The sequence below is a fragment of the Xenopus laevis genome, chromosome 2S, assembly GCF_017654675.1.
Source record: "Xenopus laevis strain J_2021 chromosome 2S, Xenopus_laevis_v10.1, whole genome shotgun sequence".
Lineage (NCBI taxonomy): Eukaryota > Metazoa > Chordata > Amphibia > Anura > Pipidae > Xenopus > Xenopus laevis.
In genome coordinates this window covers 161,333,047-161,360,998 of record NC_054374.1, presented here as the reverse complement: position 1 = coordinate 161,360,998, position 27,952 = coordinate 161,333,047, and the positions used below count along the sequence as shown (strand labels likewise).

Here is a 27,952-nt window from a genome sequence, read left to right as displayed (position 1 = left end):
CACAGTCCTTTAGCAGTAAAGATCTGTCTCTCTAAAGATGCCCCAGTAGCTCCCCATCTTCTTTTCTGCTGATTCACTGCACATGCTCTGTGCTGCTGTCACTTACTGAGCTTAGGGAGCCACTCACAATATACAGTACACATAGAATAGAAATGTCACAATACAGGCTATCCAGAATACTCTGGACCTGGTGTTTTCCAGATAAGGGATTTTTCCATAATTTGGAAGTCTGCTAAAACTAATGTAACCAATAAAGAAACCCAATAGAACTGTTTTGCCCCCACTAAGGATTAATTATATTGATTAAAATGGAGTCTATGTGGCAAATTCACTAAAGGACAAAGTGGCTAACGTTAGCGCCAATTCGCCATCGCTACCATCCGCAGGGACATCGCCAATTCACTAACAGGCGCCAATTTGCTAGCGAAAGAGACCGTCAATATTGTTCGTTCGCACTCTATCGCCAGGTCGTTACTCTGCTAATTCAGTAAAGTGCGGATTTTACTGAACGTTACCTCTTTCGCCAGAGTTGACTTCGCCAGCTCAGACCAGGTGAAGTGCTAAAAAGCAGTTATATCTTCCTCAATCCTCTCTCACTTACATCATATCCTGTGAGCTGAAAATGCATTAAAGTTAAAAAAACGCTGGAGACTTTTCCTTTTTTTTTTAAGCGGAATTGCCTGCAATAGTTCTGACTTTAACTTTTTTGGGTAACTGGTTTTCTCCAGACATTTCATAACATATGGAACATTCATTTTACAGTGGGCTCATGTGTAGGGCATTATATTAACTCTCTTGTCTTTAAGAAGGTTCCCTGGACATGTGTAATAAAAAGTGGTAACTTGAACTTCAAGTATTTGCACCAACATTTAGTGAAGGGCGAATTCGTGAAACGGCACTGGCGTCTTGTTTTTTTATGCGGGAGCCCGTTTTTGACGCCGGCGCCCATTTTTGACGCGAATTTTCGCAGGCGTTCCACAAATTTATTCGCTGGAGGCGAATCGCGCAAATTCGCCGCAAATTCGCGCCTGCCGAATAAATTCGCCCATCACTACCAACATTTATAATAAAGACGTCCATACAACTTTCAATTACCCGCCCTATGCAAATTGACCAAAGCGCAAGATCACTAGCGAATTGTCAAACGAATGCTAGCGCATCTTCGCTATGAAATGCTCGCACTGGCGAAGTAACTCTAGCGAAAAGTCACCAGCGTGTGTCGCCCAGGAAGAAATTTTGCGTATTAGTGAATTGGCATAGTCGTAGCGAATTTGCGCCTGGCAAAGTGGTGTGAGCTGTGCGAAGCTGATGCTGGCGAAAATATTAATCTAACCCTATGGGTATGCCTTCCCATACTTTTGAGCTTTCTGGATAATGCGTTTCCAGATAACAGATCTAACACCTGTACAATTAGTTCAGGTTCTCATTATATGGCAGCTCCAAAACCAGTGCAATTAGCATTAGAATTTAATCTCAGCAGGGGTGCTGATCCATTCCTTAATCTGCAAATATTCAAATAAGGATTCTGATTCCGTTTGAGACTGGGCAAATCCTTCCTGGAAGATTGTGTCTGGCCAAATCCCAAAAATAGGGATTTACTGAATCCTTAAAAATCAACCCTTGAGCATCGGCTTCTATGATTTATGATCCTCATTTTTTTCCTGAGGATTTGTGATGACCCATTGGCGTAGTTTCTCGACAGCCGGCCTGAGCACACTGAGCATGTGCAGTGCCACTGACACTCCAAGTAAAACTGAATATGGAGAGCACCTGTGAAACCTTTGAGGGCCTTAATCATTTCTGTTCTAGAGATGCTGGACCTCTAGGCGTAAGTTCAGTATACAATATATTGTATCTCTAGCCATATCCAGAGATATGTTAGTTCACTTTTAGACTCCTACTATACCTTGTAATCTCTTAATGTCATTTTCACTCTTTTATTTCTATAATAAACATGTTAGCATGTGATTCATTGTCTCCCTTCTGGCTTGTTTCTCCCTAGATTTTGTAAAGATGGTGCTATGCACTAATTTAAGGAAAATATAACACAATAGGGGGCTACTGGAGGAGATGAACTGTCCAGTGGCAGCTTAAAGGGGTGGTTCACCTTTAAGTAGTAACGGGGGCAAATAAATTAGACTGCCACAAATTCATGGCGAATTTCTGCTTTGCCGCATGCAAATAAACTTGCAAATCTCTCTCGAAAATGCACCGGTGAAAATGCGCCTGTGTCAGTTTCCGATTTTCACAATTTTTTCGTGAATACGTTCTAATTGCTCGATTTTTTCATGAAAATGTTCGAATTACTCGATTTTTTTGTGAAAACATTCAAATTGCTCGATTTTAGTGAAAACATTCGAATTGGTAGATTTTTTCGTGAAATAGGTCGAATTGCTCGATTTTTCCGCGATAACGTTCGAATTGCTAAATTTTCCCGTGAAAATGTCCGAATTGCACGATTTTTTCTTGAAAACATTATAATTTCACGGTTTCTTTTGTGAACCTTCTAATTTCACGATTGTTGGCAAATTTTTCTCCGTTTCACAAATTTTGCGGGAAATTTGCAAAGGAAACGGAAGAAATTTGCCCATCACTACCTTTAAATTAATTTCTACTATGTTATAGAATGTATAAAAATATAAGCAACTTTTCAGTTGGTTGCCATTATTTATTTTTTATTGTTTTTTAATTATTTCCCTTCTTCTTAATCTTTCCAGCTTTCAAACAGGGGTCACTGACCCCGTCTAAACGTCTAAAAAACAAATGCTCTGTAAGGCTACATATTTATGTTTATTGCTGTTTTTTATCACTCATCTTTCTGTGCAGTCCCTCTACTATTCATATTCCAGTCTCCTATTCAAATCAGTGCATGGTTGCTAGGATAATATGGACCCTGGCAACCAGATTGCTGAAATTGCAAACTTGAGAGCTGCTGAATAAAAACAAAATAACTCAAAAACCACAAATAATAAAACATGAAAACCAATTGCAAATTGTCTCAGAATATCCCTCTCTACATCATACTGAAAGTTAACTCAAAGGTGAACAACCCCTTTAAGCAAGGCTAAAACTACAAGGCAAAACAGTGACACCTTCATAGAAACTATAGGGCAATAGATAAGTACTTCAAGAACTGCAGAACACACTGAGCATGTGCAGTGCCGCTGACACACAAGATGCCTAACGAGATACAAGATGGTGAGCTGCTGAGGACAATTGGATCATTAATGTTGTATGGCATCTGAGCCTCTGAGCTATTACAATACAATCAGCATATCAAATACAGCATTTCCAGACAGATTGTTGTTCTTGCAATTTCACGATTACCCTAGCAACCATGCATTGATTTGAATAAGAGACTGGAATATAAATATGTGAGACCTCTACTTTGCAGAACCCCAACCATTGTTTTCGTAACAAAATGTGACAAATTCTTACCCATAAATCCTCTGCCTCACTGTACGACGTGCCTACCATTCCGTGTCACTTTGGTGCCAATTTCGCCAGAAATAAACAATGTCCCTCGTTGCCGAGGCAGGTGTCACTTTTGTACAGCACAGGCTGTTTATAAGTGTCACTTGCCTTAATGTCTCCCATATTGTGCTCTCAATGTGTTTTCCCCATCTGAACACGAAAGGAAAATATTAAAAAGAGCGCATGTGAGACGGCTGGGATTACACAGCATGCCGCTGCAAAGCCACGGTACCTAATGCTGACAGCCAGTTAATACTTGATAAACTGCCTACTCACGGGGTTCCAAATGCCTCTTTTCTAAGTAAGTTTATAGGCTAAAAATGGAGCATATATCTTCTCTCTGACAAAGCTGCTTTTGCTAATATTCATGACAAATGTTCTCTTTCATGCAGCCCAGACCCCAATAGCCTAAGCCCCAATACCCAGACCCCCAATAGCCTAAGCCCCAATACCCAGACCTCAATAGCCCAAACCCCAATACCCAGACCTCAATAGCCCAAGCCCCTATACCAACACCACAATAGCCCAAGCCCCAATACCCAGACCCCCAATAGTCCAAACCCCAATACCCAGACCTCAATAGCACAAGCCCCAATACCCAGAGCCCAATAGCCCAAGCCCCAATACTCAGACCCAAATAGCCCAAGCCCCAATACCAAGACCCCAATAGCCCAAGCCCCAATACCCAGACCCCAATATCCCAAACCCCAATACACAGACCTCAATAGCCCAAGCCCCAATACCCAGACCTCAATAGCCCAAGCCCCAATACCCAGACCTCAATAGCCCAAGCCCCAATACCCAGACCTCAATAGCCCAAGCCCCAATACCCAGACCTCAATAGCCCAAGCCCCAATACCCAGACCCCAATAGCCCAATACCCAGACCTCAATAGCACAAGCCCCAATACCCAGACCTCAATAGCACAAGCCCCAATATCCAGATCTCAATAGCCCAATAGCACAAGCCCCAATACCCAGACCCCAATAGTTTAAGTCCAATAAAATAGTCCAAGTTCCCCTAGCAACTATGCACTGATTTGAATAAGAGACTGGAATATGAATAGGAGAGGCCTGAATAGAAAGATAGAAAGAAGAATAATAAAAAGTAGCAACAACAAAATTTATAGCCTTACGGCGCATTTGTTTTTTTAGATGGGGTCAGTGACCCCAAATGAAAAGCTGGAAAGAGTCAGAAGAAGAAGGCAAATAATTCAAAAACTATAAAACATAAATAATGAAGACCAATTGAAGTTGTTTAGAATTAGCCATTCTATAACCAACTAAAAGTTAACTTAAAGGATAAGTAAATCTTTAAAAGAAGTCAGTGTAAAATTGATGAGGTGCTATTCTAAGCACTTTTGCAATGTACATTTATTATTTATTATTTTTTCATTACAAGATTCTAAGGGAAATCTGTACTGTAAATGTGAATGAATTTTGTTACAACAGCGCCACCTGCTGGTCAGTTTCCCACCAGTCTGACCACCAAGTAGTCAAGGAAGTTGTCAGGAGAAAGAAAGAGGCTGCTCTGATGTTCTTCTGCTTAGGAATGATTTGAGAAATGTTTCTAATTTTATTCCTAAGCAGAAGAACATCAGAGCAGCCTCTTTCTTTCTCCTGACAACTTCCTTGACTACTTGGTGGTCAGACTGGTGGGAAACTGACCAGCAGGTGGCGCTGTTGTAACAAAATTCATTCATATTAACAGTACATGTATCCCTTAATATCTTGGAATTAAAGAAAAATAAATAATGAGTGTAAACTACCCAAGTTTTTAGAATGGCACTCATCAATTTTACATTCACTTATTTTAAAGGTTTATTTATCCTTTAAAGGTGGCCCACCCCTTTAACAGGGAAAACCCTTTACAGGGTATCATAATAAAGTATCTGTCCAGTTCTAGTTACCCATAGCAGCTACACAGATGCTTTTAAACAGCAGATTAGTAAATGCTACCCGTTGACTGGTTGCTATGGGATACTAGACCTTTAGCAAACACTGCACCCATGAGGAACCAAGGATGAAACATTAATACCTCCGTTGTGCACCTGTATCAGCACCTACCTAGAGAATCCAGGTTTGACTAGAAGGTGACAATTTCAAACTTTGTGAGTGGGGCCCCCGATGACAAATAACAAGAGCCACCATTACTTTAATAAAAAGCACATAAAATGTTGGTTTATTCAAGTATTTCTTACAAACTGATTAAAAGAAATTTAAAGCCGACAACATAGAATTGTCAACTTCGCTGTGTTTTCTTTTTTAAGTTTGGTGTAATGAAAGGATTTAACACTGAATAAATTGACAGTCGGGAAACATACTCAGTCCTTGCTTCCAGCTTCTCCATTTAAATTCCTAACGTGTGAGGTAGTTAACCTGGTTGACACATTCCTACATGAGATAGCTGAAACCTTTAAAGGGATACTGTCATGGGAAAAAAATTTTTTCAAAATGAACCAGTTAATAGTGCTGCTCCAGCAGAATTCTGCACTGAAATCCATTTCTCAAAAGAGCAAACAGATTTTTTTATATTCAATTTTGAAATCTGACATGGGGCTAGACATATTGTCAATTTCCCAGCTGCCCCATGTCATGTGACTTGTGCCTGCACTTTAGGAGCGAAATGCTTTCTGGCAGGCTGCTGTTTTTCCTTCTCAATGTAACTGAATGTGTCTCAGTGAGACATGGGTTTTTACTATTGAGTATTGTTCTTAGATCTACCAGGCAGCTGTTATCTTGTGTTAGGGAGCTGTTATCTGGTTACCTTCCCATTGTTCTTTTGTTTGGCTGCTGGGGGGGGGGGGTAAGGGATGGGGGTGATATCACTCCAACTTGCAGTACCGCAATAAAGTGTGATTCTTTTATCAGAGCACAAGTCACATGACTTGGGGCAGCTGGGAAATTGACCATATGTTTAGCCCCATGTCAGATTTCAAAATTGAATATAAAAAAAATATGTTTGCTCTTTTGAGAAATGGATTTCAGTGCAGAATTCTGCTGGAGCAGCACTATTAACTCATTCATTTTGAAAAAATGTTTTTTTCCCATGACAGTATCCCTTTAAGGAAATGATAAGGATGGAGCAGACGCATTTGGTGCATATAATGTATCTAGCACTCCATTTCTTTTATTGGAGGTGGAAGGGAAGAGTGTGGCCAGATGATTCAGTTAAACCTACTCTATATTGACTTCTGCCTTGGTTCTTCTGCATCTGGTTGCCAAGGGGTACAAGGTTTTGAAATGAAAGTTTGCATCTAGTTGACTGCACTGATTATTCCAAAAGACCACTGAACAAGTTGGTTGAGGAAATTGACCGCTTTTTTTTTTAAGATAGGTCCATACAGTTCAGCCCCCTTTATTAATGTGGCTCTGTATTGTGCTCCCTCCCACTATTAACAGTTTGTTTTGAGTGACCATGGTGAGACCACTTAAGTTGATACCCATCTAAAAATTGATTGCCTGCTTCAAATGCAGCCCTTTGATGGTTTCAGTGAAGTTGCTTATGTGAGGTGTCCCAAACCCAGAACAAACCCCTAAGACCTAGCCTCAACTGATGCTTCCACCTATAACAACCAACTTTCACTTCAAAAGGAGCCCTCCGCTACTCAGATGCCGCCAGGTCTTAAGGACCCCATACATGGGCCGATAAAAGCTGCCGACAGAAAAGTAGGCAGCATATTGACCGTGTGTGGAGCCATCCGTAGGGCGCCACTGATTGATATGTGGCCGAAAGTCGAGCAGATGCCGATCGGGCAGAATAATGCGGCCGCATCTTTTCGTTGATTCGGTCCCGCGATCCGACATCGCCAAACGAGAGGATCTCCCTGTGTATGGCCACCTTTATAGTGAGAGGACCAAGGAGTGTGTTCTGGGCAGGCTAGGGAACCAAACTTAAACTAGAGGAACAGGGAACAAGGAGCGTGGTCGAGGGACAAGTCAATCCCAATCACGCAAAGTAGAAAATCAAGACGGTCCCAGGTCACAAGCCGAGTCGAAACCAATAGTATTGCAGTACAGAAATAGGATCCAAGAGAACGGTCAATAAATGCAGCGGTCAGGCCAGGCAACAAACTAGGATTGGTGAAGGACAGGCTGGGTCAGGAAAAGTCAACACAGACTATAAACTGCACCCAGGAACTATTGAAAATAGACCTACGTTGGGCAGGAAATAATTGTCATAGACCCCTTTAGATATTTGAATTTCATGCCAAGCACAATGACGTCAGATACATCGCTTGTTTCTAGTGATGCACCGAATCCACTATTTTGGATTCGGCCGAATCCCCGAATCCATTTTGGAAGATTCGGCCGAATACCAATCCGAATCCTAATTTGCATATCCAAAGTGGAAAAAAATCTGGTTTGCTTCCTTGTTTTGTAACAAAAAGTCACATGAAATCCTGCCCTCCCCACAATTTGCATATGCAAATTAGGATTCGGATTCGGTTCGGCCAGGCACAAGGATTCAGCCGAATTCGAATCCTGCTCAAAAAAGCCGAATCTTGGACGAATCCTGAACCGAATCCTGGATTCGGTGCATCCCTACTTCCGCATCAAACCCGGAATCAGCGCTAGCGTGCACCATTACAGAACCGCATGCAAGGTGACCACCACTGGACCACAAGGTATTCTCAAAGTAATATGTTGCCTTATTAAATAATATGGACATGTTCTGAATAGGTACTTGTACAGATGAAGCCATCTGGAGTTCACATTTTGTCGCACTATCTCCAGCCACCATGTTTTAGTGCTCAGTTCTGCCTCTAGATGATGCTAGAGAGCAATAGCCTTAGTCCATCAGAAGCAATGAAAACAATATACTCTAGCACCATCTAGAGGAAGGATTGAGCACTAAAACACGGTGAATTTGCGGAGCAACGACCATTCGCCAGATTGAAAAGTCACCTGGCGATAGAGTGAGAATGAATGCTAGCTACTGTCTGTTTTGCGAGTGAATTAACGTCTGCGTCTATTAGTGGATTGGCGATGTCCCTGTGGATGAGATTTCTGGTGAAAGTCACTATCGTTAGCTTTAGTAAATCTTCCCCATAGTGAGAAAATGCGAAATCCTGATGACTCCATCTGTACCAGTACCTATGCAGAACATGTTCATATTAATTAATAAGGCACTATATTACACTGACTAATGCAATGTATAACCGCATACCATTGTATCTGTGCTAATGTACAAATGTTTGTCTGAGCATATCAGTCTAGAGAACGCAAGTCAGGTAGGGCTGCAATATGTCTTCAGAGCCATGTACAATGCCAATTGAACAGTGATTCATTTCTATTTATGGCATGCAGACAAACCAGACAATGGTCTAGGAATACGTTACCCCCTTATTTTAATTAAGATCATCGCAGCAGCCATCATTTGTCACTGTACATGATGGGGAACCATAAATCCTGTTATTTATGTTCCCGGATTGACAGGGACGTACACTCAAGACTCGCAGTGTAAATGTGGCCACCTGCAGAAACCATATCACCGTATTATTGGACGTATTCATCAATGTCTGTCGAGAGCGTCTAAATAGTTTTCTTCTCTCCTGTGCGTTCATTTGCATTATGCTTGGTGGTAATAGCCCATTTGTTCTGCACTTTGGCTCATGGTTACATTGACGTATGGAATCAATTTGTAAGAGGTTGATGCTCGGCTGCATTAGGAGGATTTCATAGGTAGAAAATAAGCAGCCAACAGAGAGAATGTAGGACCACAGAAAAAATATAATCTTTCGGATTCCTAGAGTGTATCCACAGGAAGAACAAGTATTCTTTTTTAAAGGGATACTGTCATTGGAAAAACATTTTTTTTCAAAATTAATCAGTTAATAGTGTTGCTTCAGCAGAATGCTGCACTGAAATCCATTTCTCAAAAGAGCAAACAGATTTTTTTATATTCAATTTTGAAATCTGACATAGGGCTAGACATATTGTCAATTTCCCAGCTGCCCCAAGTCATGTGACTTGTGCTCTGATAAACTTCAATCACTCTTTACTGCTGTACTGCAAGTTAGAGTGATATCACCTCCCTCCTTTTTGACCCCCAACAGCCAAACAAAAGAACAATGGGAAGGTAACCAGATAGCAGCTCCCTAACACAAGATAATAGCTGCCTGGTAGATGTAAGAACAGCACTCAATAGTAAAAACCCATGTCCCACTGAGACACATTCAGTTACATTGAGAAGGAAAAAAGCAGCCTACCAGAAAGCATTTCTCTCCTAAAGTGCAGGCACAAGTCACATGACCAGGGGCAGCTGGGAAATTGACAATATGTCTAGCCCCATGTCAGATTTCAAAATTGAATATAAAAAAATCTGTTTGCTCTTTTGAGAAATGGATTTCAATGCAAAATTCTGCTGGAGTAGCACTATTAACTGAAGTGTTTTGAAAAAAAACATGTTTTCCGATGACAGGATCCCTTTAATTGTTTGTTATATTCAAGTAATGTGTCATCTCTAACATCACCCAGCAATGGTTCAATTTGCTTTGGTTGGATCTGAGGTAGGGATGGGGCTGCCTACCTTTCCTCTACTCTTAGGAGACTTGATGTATTTTCAAGCAATTGTACCACTATGTTCTCATGATGTTTGTGTGAAGCTTATACCCGACCTGGATCCTCAGAGATGTTTAACCAGGACCCTTCAGTGCAGCTTGTTAGATGTTCAGGATCACAGATGTTCCTGCTCCCGAAATCCTCGTCAGTTGTCAACTTTGCTTCAGTTTGTCAGTCAAGATCAAGAACTCAGGGCTTCTTTGTATATCTGACTCTCTACAGCTGAGTGTTTGTTGCAAGTACGATCTAGACTAGGTATGTGGGCTCTTTAGAGGTGAACAAATCTCCTAAAATTTGTTTTAACAAAACATTCCTTTTAGCAAGGAAAAAGTGTCTTTTCTGACACAATTCACCATGGTTCAACCCACAATTTCCCATAATTTCAGTGTAATTGCAGATGTGTGTGGATTTGCTCCAGTTGCAGTTGTATCTAAAGCATCGCAATGTGCACAGTTGTACATTCACATTTTTTTCAAACCCAACGCAAGTTTCAGTCGAAATTGTCAAGGTCACGGTTGCACCATTTCGGTCACTCCATTTTTACATGATACTTGCATGGAATTATTTAGGTGCAAGCCTGGTGAACCTATTGACACTCTACAGTCTTCAGAGGGAACCTTGATATTGCAACCAACCCCAATATGTCAATAGGCACACCTGTACATGATGTATCTGAGCGGACTGGGCACGCACATTAGCAATTAGTACAAATATGCAGACGTACAAAGTACTGCATGTGAATTGGAAGGATATGGAGGGGCATGATGAGACATATAGGTCAAACAAGATTTGCTCCATCTGTATGTTATGTCCAGCTGATATGGTTACTCTTAAAGATCCCCAAATTTCTACACTAGTATACCATGACATATCAAAAGGGAAACTTTCCTCTTCTGGGTATCCAAGGAGTGTACATGGATGTTGGTTCAATTCTACAAATTTCGGGGTGGGGGGCAAAAATAGGTTTACTAAGTGGGCTACTGAATTTCAGTTGCAGGCATGTGAAATTAAAATACAACAAAAATGTGTGGGGGGTATATTTATTAACACTGTAGATATCACCAGTGACGTTGCCCATAGCAACCGATCGGCAATTAGATTTGAACAGTCACCTCCAAGTTAAAAAACAAAGATATGATTGGTTGCTAAGGGCAACATCGCCGGTAATGTTTGTCTCCAATATCAATAAATTTGCCCCTGTGTTTTGGTATAAATATCTGCAAAAAATCCGTTTATGTGCTCAAAAACTATTCACATAGTGTAAATATGGGGAAAAAAACATATTTTATCAAAAATCCCCAAAAATAGGTGAAACAAAGTGAAACTAGGAATAGGGGAATTCTGTTTGCTTGATTGACTTCAACAATCATAACAAAGTTTACATTTTTTCCACCACAATTTCCACTCAAAATCCTAAATTTGAACAATGATATTTAATGAGCAAAAAAAAATAAAAAACATGAACAAATCAAATGTAAAACTTTGGCAATAGGGGCTGTCCCAGCCAAAATGCAAACTATTTATTCAATTTGAGTTTTGACAATTTTTTTTTTGATGACAATGACGAGTGAAATATGAATTCAAGGAATTGAAGTTTTTCCTTGATTTTATCCCTTGGTTTTTATATATAAATATGAGTTTGAAGTCCAAAGAAACCTCTTTAATTACACACATTCACATTTTTATAAAAAGGCTTCCAATTGTGGCAAAAAAAGTGTTCAGTTATTCGGACAAAAATTAGCTAAAGAGGCAAAGAAGATGAAATACTGACTAATAAATTCTAGGAAAAATTCCAGTGTCAAGTGTGTTTGGAAAAGGTGTTAACTTACCTCTCAAGCCCCAGATTTTCATCTTGGGGAGGCAAACAATGTGCAAATATATAATGATAGGCTGCAACAAACTGGACCACTCTCCATAAGTTAATGCGGTTCAAACATATTTGTTTCAGCAAAACAAATCAGGTAAAATATGATGTGATTGGTGTGGCTGAAACATGGCTGAATGAGTCACATGACTGGGCAGTAAATATCAGTGGCTATACTTTGTTTCGGAGGGACAAAGGCAATAGAAAAGGAGGAGGGGTATGTCTGTTTGTTAGGCAGGATTTAAAAACTTATATAAAGGAGGAGGTTATGTTAAAAAATGAGGGGACATAAGTCTTATGGGTAGAGTTCTTCACCAATTGTAAACTAATTGTAGGTGTATGCTATAGACCCCCTACTGTAAGTGAAGAGGAGGAGGCTAAGCTCCTGATGCAAATAGAAAAGGCTGCTAGTTTGGGTAAAGTAATGATAATGGGGAATTTTAATTACCCAGATATTGACTGGAGCAACAGTACTGCCAGATCAATTAATGGGAGTAAATTTATAAACTTGTTGCACGACAATTTTATGGCACAGGTTGTTGAGGAGCCTACCAGACAAAATGCTATACTGGATCTAGTGATCTCAAATGACCCAGAACTTATAGCAAATGTACAAGTCATTGAACCCCTGAGTAATAGTGATCATAATGTTATATCATTTAATGTCTGGTGCAAAAAACAAATATATACTGGGGCAACAAAAACCATGAATTTCAGAAAAGCTAATTTTAGTGCATTGAGGGCTGCCCTTCAGAGCATTAGGTTTTCATCTAAAAACACAGAACAGAAATGGTTGTCATTTAAAATGATATTAAATCATTACTGTTCTCAATTTATTCCCTTAAGGATTAAATGTAGAAGCTCTAAGAATCACCCTATGTGGCTTAATATAGCAGTAAAGGAGTTAATAGGAAAGAAGAGAAAGGCATTTAAAAACTACAAGTCTGTTGGGACAGAAGCTGCGTTTAATGATGAATAAAAATATTATATGTGTAAATCAGCAATCTGGAAGGCAAAGAAAGGAAATGAAGAGTGCATTGCGGCAGAGGCTAAGACTAACCCCAAAACGTTTTTAAATATATTAATAGGAAAATGATGCAGGCTGAGAGTGTTACTCCATTAAATAATGGTACCAGTATGGTTGTAACAGATACAGAAAAGGCAAATGTGCTAAATCAGTTCTTTTCTTCAGTGTATACAATAAAGGAGTATGAGTTCCCAGGCTCACTTCATAGCTGCACTGATGGTTCAGGTCAATCTAGTCAGTGGCTGACTCTGGATATGATTCATAAAGCTTTAATTAAAAATGAATGTAAACAAGGCTGCAGGGCCTGATGGCATAAACCCCTGGGTTATAAGAGAGCTTAGTTTCATTTTAGACTAGCCCCTATTTCTGATTTTCTCAGATCTGATATGGTAGCTATGGATTGGAGAAAAGCTGATGTCATTCCAATTTTTAAAAGGGATTACTATCTCAGCCTGGCAATTATAGGCCAGTACATTTGATTACTATCTCAGCCTGGCAATTATAGGCCAGTACATTTGACATCTGTGGTGGGCAAATTATTTGAAGGCTTGTTAAGGGATAACAATTAAAATGTTGTCCTAGTGAATGACAATGTGAGCAGCAATCAGCATGGCTTTATGAAGGATAGGTCATGTCAGACAAATTTGGTTGCTTTTTATGATGAGGTAAGTAAGATGCTGGACAGTGGGGGGCAGATGTGATCTACTTGGATTTTGCCAAATCATTTGATACTGTGCCCCACAAACAACTGCTTTCTAAACTAAGGTCTGTTTAATGAAGTCATTACCCCATGAATAGGAAACTGGCCACAGGATTGGGTAGAGAGGGTGGTTGTTAATGGTACATTCTCTACTTGTAGTAAGGTTCTTAGTGGAGTCCCTCAGGGCTCGGTATTTAACTTGTTTATTAATGACTTAGGGAAGGGTATTGTAAGTAATGTATCAGTGTTTGCAGATGACACAAAAATATCCAGCCCAATTAATTCCATCCAGGTTGTGGCATCCTTACAACAGGAACTTGACAAACTGGCAATCTGGGCAGCTAAGTGGCAAATGAGATTTAATGTTGATAAATGTAAAGTCCTGCACCTGGGATGTAAAAATATCCAGGCCACTTATACCCTTAATGGGACTGCACTAGGCAAATCCATTATGGAAAGGGACCTTGGAGTCCTTGTAGATGATAAACTTGTCTGTAGCAAGCAATGCCAGTCAGCAGCATCAAGGGCAAATAAGGTCTTGACTTGTATTAAGGGGCATAGAGTCACGGGAGGAGGGGGTCATTCTTCCACTGTATAGAGCACTGGTAAGGCCCCATCTAGAATATGCCGTACAGTTTTGGTCTCCATCACTCAAACAGGACATTATTGTATTAGAGAGGGTACAGAGAAGGGCAACTAAGCTGGTAAAGGGAAAATCTTAGCTATGAGGAAAGACTGGCCAAATTGGGGATGTTCACACTGGTGAAGAGGCGTTTAAGGGGTGATATGATAACTATGTATAAATATATAAGGGGATCATATAATAATCTCTCTAATACTTTATTTACCAGTAGGTCTTTCCAGCTGACACAAGGTCACTCATTTCATTTAGAAGAAAAGAGGTTCCAGCTAAATATTGGGAAGGGGTTTGTTACAGTGAGAGCTGTGAAGATGTGGAATTGTCTCCCTGAATCAGTGGTACAGGCTGATACATTAGATAGGTATAAGAAGGGGTTGGATGGTGTTTAGCAAGTGAGGGAATACAGGGATATGGGAGATAGCTCATAGTACAAGTTGATCCAGGGACTAGTCCGATTGCCATTTTTGGATTCAGGAAGGTATTTTTTCCCCCTCTGAGGCAAATTGGCAGTTAAGCAGGTTAAAAAAAAGTTAACAGGTTGAACTTGATGGATGGGTGTCTTTTTTCAACCTAACTTACTATGTTACAATGTTACTGTGTCCCTTTTTTCAGCATGTCAAATATATGTCCATCCTAATATCTCCGCTCTGAAAACCCAGCTGCTATGTATATATTTCACTGCTTATTTTGTTTCTGTACTAATGGTGTTAAATCCCATTACGTTAAGTACTTTTATTTGGTTATAATAAACTCATGGCCATTACGTTCTCCTTAAATTCAATTTCCATCCGCCGGAACACATCTCACCAATTTTCTCTTTGAAAACCCTCCGCTCCTCGTGGGTCCCATGCTAAATATAAATTCACTTAAAGACCCTTCTCATATCTAATTTTAGTAGGGAGCACTGGGTGAGGCCTGATGAATTTAGAGCAGGAGTAAAAGGGAACTTTGGTTGCCTGGTTACTAGTAGAAGACCTGCTGGGCACTTTTATGTACCAAGAAACACAAACACTTAAAAACCACAGAAAAACAGCTCCTATCTCCAAATATCTTATCAGAGTTTCAATGTGCATTTCATATTTTCTGATTTATTGACTTTCACATCGGTTTTCAACAGGGAACTAGATAGGGTTTGTGATGCAGATATTAATAACCAAGATGCACTTATAGCCTGTTACACTCTGATGGACGTCTCCATGGCACCTAAGTGATTGAAAATTCTGGTTTGCCTTGGAGGGTCTTCAGGCTCCAGCTGGTATATCAAAATTCTGATAGTTTTTCAGATGAACATTAAATTAAGATTAGTTTTTGCTGGCTTGTAAATTTATATTTAGCAAAGTGACAGGTGTACTGTATGTATGGCTAGCACTATGATCATGTGTGCTTGCAGGGCTAGTGCTCTTCTGTGCAGGTATCATTGGGGCAAATTCACTAAGATTCGCACTTCGCCAGGCGTAGTTTCGCCAGCGCTCCGCAAATTCACTAAAATCCGAAGTTGCGCACAGGGGTAGCGTAAGGTTGCGAAGTTGCGCTAGCGTTGATTCGCTATGTAAAGCGAAGTTACACTAGCGAAGGCTAATTTGCATACGGCGCAAAATTCAAATTTCAATGGAGGAATACGTATCAGCACTACAAATGCCTAGAAAACCTTCAAATCATCAAATATAAATTTTATTTTGCCCTACACATGTGCCCACTGTCTAGGTAAGTTGCCATGAGTCAGGAAATGTAGGGAGGAAGGAGGGGAGCCCCAAAAATTTTTTCGATCTTTTTCAGCCTATCACCCATAATGTAGAAAACACGCCAGCGTTTTTTGGGACTTAGAAAAAATGTAGACTTTTTTTGAAACAATCCCTATCTACTCTATTGCGCTTCGCCAGGTCTGAGGTGGCAAAGGAAGTCTAGCGTAAAAGGTAGCGTTCAGTACACTCCGCAAGTTAGTGAATTTGCGTAGTTACGTCGCTAGCGAAAATTTGCCAGGCGTAAGGGTGCGAAGTAACACTAGCGAAACTACGCCAGCGTTCGTTAGTGAATTTGCGCAGTAACGAAAATGCCAAACGCTAGCGAATTTGCCCCATTGTCTGGCCAGTGATTCTTATCCAGAAGTAGCGTAGGGACCCATAGGTTCTCTACCCTACACTTCATTATTATCTTAGTTAAATGGACCTCATCCATTTATTCATTTACATATTTGACATTATTGTCCTTTAGGATTATGACCAGTTCATCCCAATTTAATATAGTATTTAGCAAGGGGTCGATCTCCTCTTTGGCTTTTAGTTGCTGAGCCAGCTGGATGTGCTCCAGGGAGCCTGGGTTCAACAAAGCCCCAGCAAAGATGTGCTGCCCTAGAGGGACCCAGCCTCTATTGAAAGTCGAGGAGCAGGGACCCCGTGAATGCAGTGTCATACCAGGGGCCCACCCAAAAAACCTTTGACCAGGGGCCCACCAAGTAATCTTAGACCAAGGGTCCACTCTCACTGCTATTATTCTTCCTCTTCTCACTCAACCTCTATTCTCCTAGTCTCTTTTCTTTACATACTATAATCTATTATTGCAACTATTTAGCCTCTTTGTTCTCATTGAAATAGAGAATCACCATGAAATAGGCCAAAAGTTTAGCAGCATGAGGGCCCACTGACATCAGGGCCCACCGGGAGTTTTCCTGGTATCCCGGTGGGCCAGTCCGAGGCTTTAGTCAGTGACAGGTTATTCTGTGTAATAGCACTTTCTAGAAAGTGAGATAGAGAGATTATATAGAATGAGCAGCCTGTGCGCATACATAGATTGGTAGTTTGGAGTGGCTCTCCTCTAGCCTCTGAATGGAACTCAGTATTGAAGAGGGATTCAGGCATAGTCTTCTCCCTGATCCATTTCACTGTATGGGATCTGGACCACATGGGGCATTGAAACCCTAGGGACGACCCTTACAGTTCTAAATGTGGTGTCACATTGTCCTGACATTTAACATCTTGTGCTACTTTGCCTTATTGGATCTTATAAACCAAAAACCATTTCTGTTTGTTTGCTGCAAGAACCTCCTGGCACCCTTCTTCCAGTGTAACCTTTGCTCTATTGTAATTAGCTGGACATAACCTAATATAGCCTAAATTTGCATGACAGTAGTACTGTGCCCTTGTATATATACTTGTGTGGTTACCTCTACATGCCAGGATGACTACCACTGTGCATTATCCTAGTGTGGGTATTGGCGTATGCAGGTCTGGCTAGCACTATATTAAGCAATTATCCTAGTGTGACTTGTTGTGTTTACAGATATCCCTTCCTGACTAGTGGTGCTTGTATCTTATTATGGCACATTGTCCAGGTGACTTAATGTGGTGGCCTTGTGTACAGGTATTTATGTCATGGGAGTAACTATAGAGGAAGCAGACCTTGCAGGGGCACTCAGGAGTGTAGAGGACCCAGTAAGGCCCCAATTAACAAGCAATTGTAATATATCTTGGTAGAATAGGAAAATAGGGCCCCAATATTTAATTTGCTGTGGGGGCAAGTAACATCTAGTTGTGGCACTGATATCTGTTAAAGTACTTGTGCTCAAAATACTAGGGGGCAAATTTACTAAAGGGGCTAACGCTATTGAAAATTTGCAAGTGTGACGTAATTTTGCCATTTCGCCGATTTACTAATGGGTGCTGGCGTAAATTCACAAGCGAAGTGGACCTACTCTAGCGCTACTTCACACCCTTACGCCAGGTGAATTTGCGCTCTGGCAAAGGGACGTAACTACGCTAACTCACTAAGTTGCAGATTTTCATGAACGTTACCTCTTGCGCAAGACTTTACTTCGCCACCTCAGACCAGGCCAAGTGCAATAGAGTAGATAGGGATGGTCCAAAAAAAAGTTGAAATTTTTTCAAAGTCCCAAAAAAGTCACCATAATAAAAAATGGCCGTTGACTTTATTGCATTTGGACAAAAAGCTGCAGAGACAAAAAAGCTACAGAGACAAAAAAGCTGCAGAGACAAAAAAGACGCAGAGACAAAAAAGTTCCAGAAAAAAAGGTCGCTACAAGAAAAATCCCCCCATTGACTTTAATGCATTTGAAGTGAGAATAAATTGTTTTGTATAAAAAAAAATTGTTATCTATTGACTTCAATGCATTTTGCCATTTTTTTTTACTTGTTGCAAATTTTTTAGCAGCTTCACCAATTTTTTTCACCAATATTTTATGCATAAGGGAGAGCTCATGGAAAAAGAAGGCCATGAGTCATGACTCAGCACAAAAATATTTGCCTTTCTCCAGCAATTCGGTTAATATATATAAAGCTGGGTTTGTGAAGGGTCATTACATACCACGTTAGCACAGATGAATGGAAATAAACGTACTTAGTTCGTAGCCTTTTATTCCTCTTTAAACATGGTCGGGTATAAAGTAAGTACAAAGGCATTGTGCACAAATCCCAGTCTATAAATGGCTAGTGTGAACAGGCTGATTATGTAGCAGTTCTTTACACTGGATTATAGGTGGCTAGTGAGAGTTCATGAATTATACAATATATAATCTACAAATGATTAGCAAGGCATTACAGAAGATAAGATGAGTTTAGCTCTCAAGCTTCATATAGAGACTAAGGGGGTTACTTATTAAATTCCAAATGCCAAAAACTCAAAAAATTTGAGTCTTTTACTATAAAATATGACTGTTTAGTGGAAAAAAACTTGAATTTTTCGAGATGTATTATACCCCTAGGATGGAAAAAGTCTGAATCAAAAAATTTGGCATCTCAGAACTACCGTTTTTGTATATAAGTCAATGGGAGAGGTCCCTATCCTATTTGGAATTTTCTGTGGTCTGCGTTAAATTAGCCTGAAAATCCAAATCCAAAAAATTTGGCCTTTTCGATAAGAATCCCGAAGAAATCGAGCAATTCAGGAAAAAAACTCTGGAAAAAACGGTACGGTTTGGAATTACTCTAGATTTTTTCAGCTTGATGGAAGAGTATTTTTTCATCCTAAGTTAATAGATAGTGATGGGCGAATTTATTCGGCAGGCGCGAATTCACGGCGAATTTGCGCGATTCGCCGCCAGCGAATAAATTCGCGAAACGCCCGCGTTTTTTTCGAAAAAACAGATGCCGGCGTCAAAAAAACAGGCGCCAGCATCAAAAACGGGCGCCGGCGTCAAAAACAAGACGCCGGCGCCGTTTCGCGAATTTTTCGCCGTTTCACGAATTTCACGCAAATTCGCCCATCACTATTAATAGACTGTCCTCTTGTACAGACTGTCCTCAGCACTATGAATACAAATTACAGAGTTCACTAGGCAGGCTACCATACTGCTTGAATGTATGCGCCTTTGTGATTGAGAATTAGGGTCCAAAAACTATGCAAGAGTTCCTCAACTATTGTGTGGTTTTTGAACCCAAATGCTCGAAGGCTCGAACATTCTCAAATTGGCACCTACAAGTAGTCCTTTAATTAATGAACCACCTACAAGTCTAATTCCTTGCTGTGTGTGTTTCATTTTGAATGGAATAAAAGGAGACGGGTTAATCTTTCATACCTCGCCATCATAAGACAATTTTAATTAGCATTAGCTTGAAAAGACAAAACTACAAGTAATTAAGTAACATCATGATCTAGCTGGAACAAAATTGATACCAAGGGATGCTATACACATAAATCAGCATTTAAATAAACTGAAATCACATTTTAATTAATTAAAAGAAAAATCTATTGGTATTAAGATGTAAAATAATTGATACTAATGTAGGATTATAGCAGGGAAAAAGATAATAATGGGAGGATGAATGCAAATAGGAGGAAATATCAGGTTCAGCTCGGACTAGAAAAATAAATGAGACACAATATCGAAAGTTTAAAGGATAAATGTACGCCTGAGTGAGATCTGAATTCCAATCACAAAAATACAATGTCTGAGGAATGAGCTGCAGTTAGTGAAGTCTAATTACTGCGAGCGCAATTAAGAACCAAGAAGATAGATGAAACAATGCAGATAAATGAACAGGACATACCGTTCTATCATATACCAGAGAGCGAATGCAGATCGTTATCTCCAAAATTGAGGGGGGCTATTGATCTCTACTATCTTCATTTTTTGCTTTCAATTTATATCTTAATATTTGTTCTACTCGTTAATTGGACGTTTGCCAACCTGCGCTGCCTCACAGTACTAAACAACCATACTAAGATAAAAGGAATCGATCAAGTGAGGTTTTATATCCGAGACTGCAGTATAGTTCTTCATAGAAGCTTTCTGGTTCTTGATGGCATTTAAATATATTAAAATTGGACTTTAGTTTGATGATATCAGTAAAATTGGACTAGTTTGATGATATCAGTGTCTCCCCAGATGACATGTTTTATTCTTTATGTAATTTTTCCTTTGTAAACTAATAATCCATAAAGAATTCAAAAAGAGCATGGATGATGTTTTTGAATGCAATCATTTCTAGGCATCATGGCCTCATAATGTAATAACAGCCTTTAAGGACAATATCACTGATCTCAAATATTATGCAGAGCTATCAAACCAAATATTGTGGTAGGAGTTAAATATAAAGCTTCATTACCAGTTACAGTATACCGTATATACTCGAGTATAAGCCGCCCCGAGTATAAGCCGAGGTACCTAATTTTACCTCCAAAAATTGACTCGAGTATAAGCCGAGGGTGAGAAATGCAGCAGCTTCTGGTAAGTTTCATTCAAATAATTTAGGGTTTCTGCTCCCATTGGAGGTGCTGGTGTCTCGTTTTTGGATGCCAGCGACCATTCTTGGACGCCAGCGAATATTCTTGGAGACAATTCTTGGACGCCGGCAACTATTCTTAGACGCCGGCGACTATTCTTAGACGCCGGTGACCGTTTTTGCGCTTGACCCGAGTATAAGCCGAGGTAGAGTTTTTCAGCATATTTTGGGGGCTGAACAACTCGGCTTATACTCGAGTATATATGGTAATCAAGCTTGCTATATTTTTGGAAATCAGTTCTTATCTAGCACAGGTATGGGACCTTTATACCTTAAGTCTACTTGAAAATCATTTAAACATTAAATAAACCAATTAGGCTGGTTTTGCTTCCAATCGGGATTAATTATATCTTAGTTTGGAACAAGTACAAGGTACTGTTTAATTATTACTGAGAAAAAGGAAATGATTTTTAAAAATTTCGATCATTTGTATAAAATGGAGTCTATGGGAGACAACCATGCTGTAATTCGGAGCTCTGGATAAGGGGTGCATTTTTAAGTCTTCCAAGACTCATGGGGTAAATTTAAGGGGAATGGAACCTGAAGACCAGTGAGGCCTAGCCTGAAAGTCAGCGAGCATGAGATTTTGGAAGAATATCGAATTGGTATCTCAGGTGCTCTTGTAAGACATTTTTGGTGAACAATTCATATGTTCCTAAATGTTTTTTGGGTAGTGATTTCCCTTTGTCAAAAATTCTCAAGACGGCAACAGATTAGTCAAATGCATTGAAGATAGGGCGACAAATTTGTTTTGACGCGCAATAATTTTTTTACTCACGTTAATTTTTCTCACCCATTGGAGTCTGTGGGGATATTTCTTGCGATGAAACCTGGTGAAAAAATTCGCTCATCACTTTTTTTGAGTTGACACAAAACATAAATACAAACTTAAAAGTGAATGCACTAAATTGTGTCTAAAAAATGTTTCTTATAAATAACCATTCAGGACACAGCATTTTGCAAAAGGTTTTATGCCAAAAATCTTTAATATCTGAATCTGTTCAATGGTTTATAACAGACATATAATGCTATTAAATTGTAATTTAGGAATTTAGGTGGCATTAATGTGGAATCTGTCATTGGCTCTTTCGAATGGCTTATTTTTGGGATACATGTAGTTAATTGGCTGAAGCATTTGATTTGATACTGATGTTAACACCATTTTTGATCTTAAAATACATTAAACACACCTTTATAAATAGATCTATAAGAATTATATTACAGACACACAGATGGAGAAATGGCTATCCTGAATGATAGATCTGGTTATCCCAGGTAGTAAGATTTTCTAAACTGAATTCCCAAGGGTAATTTGTTCAAATGGCTAAAATTAGGTTCATTTTTTTTTTTTTTAAAGAAAAGAAATTGCATTGTGGATTCCTGATGGAGCAGTTCAAATGTTATCATTAGAGGTGTACTGTATCCGTCATTTTTGGAATAGCCTGAATACTGAATCCTTCCCAAAAGATTTGGCTGAATACTGATCAGAATAAGACCTCAATTTGCATATTCAAATCTGGAAACTAAAAGTTTATCTATGAACAAAAATTGTAGCATTCAAAGTCATAATTTTAAGGGTTCTGCAGAGCCAGATTCAAACCTTAAGATTGTTGAGACCTGCAAAAAAGAAATGCGATTTGTCCAAAACCTGAACCAAATCCTTGACGATGTGCATCCATAGTTATCATGGTTATTAGGTGGTTGTCTCTGAAAATTAATTTGATTACTTGAAGCAGTTAGATTCCTTTCTTTTCTTACAGGTTTAATTAATAAAGAAAACTCCAAAAGAACAAGCACTGCATAAATTTAGTGCAGTCTTACACTACAGGGAACTTATCACATGGATACAAATCATTTCCTGTGTTAAGATCAATTGATTATAATGTTTGATAAATATTCATTATTTATTATTTTTTTCATTCCAAGTATTAAGGGATACATGTGCTGTTAATATGAATGAATTTTGTTCCAACAGCGCCACCTGCTGGTCAGTTTCCCACCAGTCTGACCACCAAGTAGTCAAGGAAGTTGTCAGGAGAAAGAAAGAGGCTGATGTTCTTCTGCTTAGGAAAGATTTGAGAAAGGTTTCTAATTTTATTCCTAAGCAGAAGAACATCAGAACAGCCTCTTTCTTTCTCCTGACAACTTCCTTGACTACTTGGTGGTCAGACTGGTGGGGAAACTGACCAGCAGGTGGTGCTGTTGGAACAAAATTCATTCATTTTAACAGTACATGTATCCCTTAATATCTTGGAATGAAAAAAAGAATAAATAATTAATATTTATTGCAAAAGTTCTTAGAATGGCACCCTTATCAAATTAACATTTACTTATTTTAAAGGTTTACTTATTCTTTAAGCAAAGACAACAGCTTTCTTTGTGTTTTAGAAAAAAAATTGAAGCAACCAAGTAAATTAATATGGAAATTGATTGATGGTTTAGCTCCTGTAGATTAGGAAGAAACATTCACGTTTAGTGATGGGACAAATTTGTCCTGCTTCAATTATCGAATTTCCCGCGAAATTTGTGAAACGTCAAAAAATTCCCGCATTGAAGTCATTGAGAGTCAAAATTGCTACAAGTTATGTGTTAAAAGCGCAGCTATTTTGTCCAAATTCATTAAAGTCAATGGGCATCCGAATAATTTTGACGCATGTCAATTTTTATGCACGTGACTATTCTGACACAGACCCAGAATTTTCGCAAATTTTCGCCTCAGTTTCATGAATTTGCGCCTGGTGAATTTACTTGCCCATCACTATTTGCATCTTCTTTAAGGACAATGGTCAAAATGTGTCCTCCACTGCCTGCATAAGAATTGGCTGAAAGTGCTTTCATGTGATTCGATTAAGGACCAATCACTTTTTGATTGGAAACATTTTTAATTGTCATGCAGTTGTTTCCTTATTTCTGTTCTAAAGTCTGCAAACTTTACAAATGGCATAATGACTGTAAAACAGGGGATTATTTATCTTCATGTAAAAAAAACTCACTTTTCTCCCTCAGATTGAAATTTCTTTCTATTTAGAATATATTCTTGTACCTTCTTACTGGCTACATAATCTCTTTTAATAAAATGTTTAGGGATGTAGCGAACTGTTCTGCGGCGAACTTGTTCGCGCGAACATCGGCTGTTCGCGTCCGCCGCAAGTTCGCGAACGTCGCGCGGCGTTCGCCAATAGGCGTTCGCGTCAAAATCGTTCGACCATTCGACCATTCGATCGCTAAAATCGAACGATTTTCGTTCGATTCGAACGAAAATCGTTCGATCGAACGATTAAAAATCCTACGATCGTTCGAATCGAACGATTTTCGGATGTTCGAAGTTCGCGAACAGTTCGCGAACTGTTCGCATTTTTTGCCGGTGTTCGCGAACGCCGTTCGCGAACACATACTCGGCGGTTCGCTACATCCCTAAAAATGTTCTACCATTCCCCTTACTCGATACATTTCAAGAGTTATCAAGAATTCACAATGCAAAAAAACAAAAACAAAATTGGAACATGCTACTGACAAATGATAGATCCACAGGGGCAGATTTAACCAACATTTGAATTAGACTTTTTATTGCAAGTATTTTGTGGCAAAATTTAAAACTTTGAATTCACATTTCCAGAACTTGAACTTTAAAAATATATTAAATGTAAGTTTAATATAAAAATTTGACATCTAAAAAGTAGTGAGTTCAAGTCACTAGTATTAGCAGAATTCCAGCTATTTTTCAATTCAAGTTTTGAGACTGATTCAAACTTCTGACTCGTTATAAATAAGGGATTGATGTGATTTCACTGCATTCAAGTGTTTTTTATGCCATAGGATTTTTAAAAAGTTTTTTTTTTCATTCAGTTTTTAATAAATCTGCTAAGTGAGATAGAAAACAGTCAAGAAAAACTCCTCAACATTTCGCACGGGAGAATTGTGGGAAAAATGAAAAAAAATTGAATTATTTAAAATCACTCCTCAAAGGTCTGAAGACTCTCAAGACTTAAGCAGACAACGCATTATTTAAATACTATTGTATGTTTAATCTGATAAGTAGTCATTTTGGAAAACGCACTCAGATCTGATGGTTAAGCAAATGGCCAGATGGAGCATACCACAACAGTTCACTAATACTCACATGTATAGATGAAATGGATCATCTATCAATGACATGATGACACCAGTAGTGATGATTGAATTTTTTTCTCCACGCATGGATTCCCAGCAAAATTTTGCGCTTCGCCATTTGCATATTATTTCAGAGAACTGGGGCAAAAATCTGCAGCGAAACATTTTGCCGCAACAAAATTGCCATAATAAAAAAAAACGCCCATTGATTTTAATGCATTTGGACAAAAAAGTTGCTGAGACAAAAAAGTCATCAAGACTCATGGAGTGAGAATATATTGTTGGACACAAAAACTGGGGCAAAAATCTGCAGCGAAACATTTTGCCGCAACAAAATTGCCATAATAAAAAAAAAAAACGCCCTTTAATTTTAATGCATTTGGACAAAAAAGTTGCTGAGACAAAAAAGTCATCAAGACTCATGGAGTGAGAATATATTGTTGGACACAAAAACATTTTCACCAATTCGATTTTTTAGCAGTTTCACAAATTTTTTGGCAGACTTAATGGGACAGATTTGCTCATCACTAGACACCAGTGTAATACTGATTATATTCCATATAAAAGATCGCAGTCCCATTGGTCACCATGAGCTTATGCATGGTGTTCAGCTTTACTCCGAGTTTCTTGCTTAATCACCATAAATATTAAAACCAAGGTTTTAGTTGCTCTTAAGTATTATCTCTCTACCCACTCCATATTTACTACCAGTACTGTCAATGATTTTGTTTGTGTACAAGTTGTACAACAAAACCTTATTAATTATGCACAATTTTGTATAAAATTTTAAAATTTGACTTAAATTCTGCATGAATCATAACTTCCTGCTAAGGTTTATTTTTAAAAAATTATTTTGTTCCTATTTACTGTACCAGTAGATCTTTCCAGCTGACTCAAGGTTACCCATTCTGATTTGAAGAATGGAGGTTCCGTCTAAATATTTCGGAAAGGGGTTTTTTTTTACAGTGAGAGTTGTGAAGATGTGGAATTGTCTCCCTGAATCAGTGGTACAGGCTGATACATTAGATAGGTATAAGAAGGGGTTGGATGACTTTTTAGCAAGTGAGGGAATACAGGGTTATGGGAGATAGCTCATAGTACAAGTTGATCCAGGGACTAGTCCGATGGAATTTATGGAGTGGCTTCCAATGGGGTTTTTCGCCTTCCTCTGGATCAACTGGCAGTTAGGCAGGTTAAATTAGTTAAAAGGTTGAACTTGATGGATGTGTGTCTTTTTTCAACCTAAATTACTATGTTACTATGTATGTCCTATGACTCTTACGCGGCTCATGAATGTCAACTTTTGTGCATATCTTTACTAATGATTTACAATACCTATAAAATTTGGTCCTGTCAATCTTCTCCTACCTGCAGTAAACCCTGGGTGGCTTCTCTCCTCTGCTGCCCTTGTACCCGTTTGTAAGGATCCTGCCGAATACACAAGACCCGATCTCTCTGACTCTTTGTAAAGATGCATTAAGTGCAGCAGATCTGGACACAGTTTTACTGGAAATATTGCTATTTGAAGAGCATGTGATAAAGAAAGTGCAACTCGTTCCCTGTTGGGAAATCAAATTAAACCTTCAATGATATGCGCAAGCTGTTCCATCGAGGCAAAGATATATTTGAAGAGAGATAAAAAAAAATGCCTGTAAAGCCATTTAGTTAAACCTCAAAGGTGTGTTTCTAAAGTTTAAAAAATAGGGAAATGGCTTTAGGAAAAAAAAAAATAACCTTTTCCCTTGAGATTGTATGTGAACTAGAGAAACCATAATGAATCAGCTTTTAGTTTAAAAGCTTTAGAAAAAAAAGAGTCCACAATAGAACCTCTTAAAGGATAGTTGTACTTTCTGTTGTCCATGGAAACATATTTCTTTAGGATTTGGGGAAAGTAGTTGCTGCTAAATATAGCCTCATTTTCCCTTGTACTTTATAGAAGTAGAAATTTGCTTTTAGTTGCATTGTAGAGCCTTTTGTAGGTGCAACAACATGGTGGTTGCTACACTGGAAAAAACAACCCCAGCATCCCAGGACAGGGTCATAAAAGAGAAAATTGTTAAATTTATATTCATATACTGTGAGTTCTGTAGAATCTTACAAATGTAAAATACTGAAACAAAATGTTAGATTTTAGTTCTGTATAGTACAGGGGAATACCTATGCTGCCATAGTTTTATGGGATCTCTCTGTACAGACTATGAGCAAACTTAGGGACTGTTCCTGCTGAATTGTGCTTAGTACAGGGAATACCTATGCTGCCATAGTTTTATGGGATCTCTCTGTACAGACTATGAGCAAATGAAGGGGCTGTTCCTGCTGAATTGTACTTATTACAGGGGAATACCTATGCTGCCATAGTTTTATGGGATCTCTCTGTACAGACTATGAGCAAACTTAGGGGACTGTTCCTGCTGAATTGTGCTTAGTACAGGGGAATACCTATGCTGCAATGAATATACACAGAGCTCATATAAGGATACAGAGATTGAATTCTATGTGGTACGAGCCACAGTGGGAAGGGGTTCTAAGAGCTTACAGTCTAAGTAGATCAGAGGCTAACATAAAGGCACAAATTAGAGATGAAAAAGTGCATGCAGTGAAGGCATTGTCCAATAGGTACAGGACTAGACTAATGTTCTAGTGATCCAAAAGGTAGACTCTTAGTTTTATCTTGAAGAGATTGAGAGAGGATTCTTTATGGAGGAATTCAGGGATGGAATTCCAGAGGAGCAGCAAGATAGAAGGTTTGAGACAAGAGGTGGCAGTGGATATGAATGGTGTGAAGAGAAGGGACTCTGAGAGCAACGGAGAAGACAACCAGGAATGTTCAGTAAGATAAG

General features: G+C 39.0%; 1 protein-coding gene across 8 annotated transcripts in view; it reads left to right on the top strand.

The window, feature by feature from the left end:
• Positions 1-27,952, top strand: part of LOC108710030 (teneurin-4) — an 835,304-nt gene that overhangs the window by 129,421 nt on the left and 677,931 nt on the right. The window lies entirely within an intron of this gene.